Genomic DNA, 709 nt, shown 5'->3' on the forward strand with positions numbered 1-709 from the left:
TAGTTTTTTGTATTTTTAGTAGAGACAGGGTTTCACCGTGTTAGCCAGGATGGTCTCGATCTCCCGACCTCGTGATCCGCCCGTCTCGGCCTCCCCAAGTGCTGGGATTACAGGCTTGAGCCACCGCGCCCGGCCGAAATTAATTTTTAAAACTCCTATTATACACAAATAACACTCAGTAATTTACAGAACCCACTGAGACTCAGCCGTGCTTCCGCTTCGCAACAACCTTGAACAAATAAGCAGGACAAGCATCTTATCTGCAGATGACAGCTCCAGTGCTTAACTGACTTATCTGTGCTCAATCACACAGGCACGATTAAGTCAATGTTTAACTCAAGTCTTCTGCACGGAGAACAGTGTAGCATCTGCTACCACCTGAAATTTGACACTGATAAGGGGCCAGGCACAGTGGCTCATGCCTGTAATCCCAGCACTTTGGGACGCAAAGGCAGGAGGAGCACTTGAGCCCAGGAGTTCAAAACCAGCCCGGGTAACATGGTGAAATCCTGCCTCTACAAAAATTACAAAATTAGCTGGGCATGGTGACATGCACCTATTGTCCCAGCTACTTGACAGGCTGAGGCAGGAGAATCGCTTGAGCCCAGGAGGTCAAAGATACAGTGAGCAGAGATCATGCCACTGACCTCTAGTCTGGGAGACAGATCAAGAACCTGTCTCAAAAAAAAAAAAAAAAAAAAAAAAAAAA

This window comes from Mandrillus leucophaeus, unplaced genomic scaffold (assembly GCF_000951045.1).
Source record: "Mandrillus leucophaeus isolate KB7577 unplaced genomic scaffold, Mleu.le_1.0 Scaffold158, whole genome shotgun sequence".
In the NCBI taxonomy this organism is placed as follows: domain Eukaryota; kingdom Metazoa; phylum Chordata; class Mammalia; order Primates; family Cercopithecidae; genus Mandrillus; species Mandrillus leucophaeus.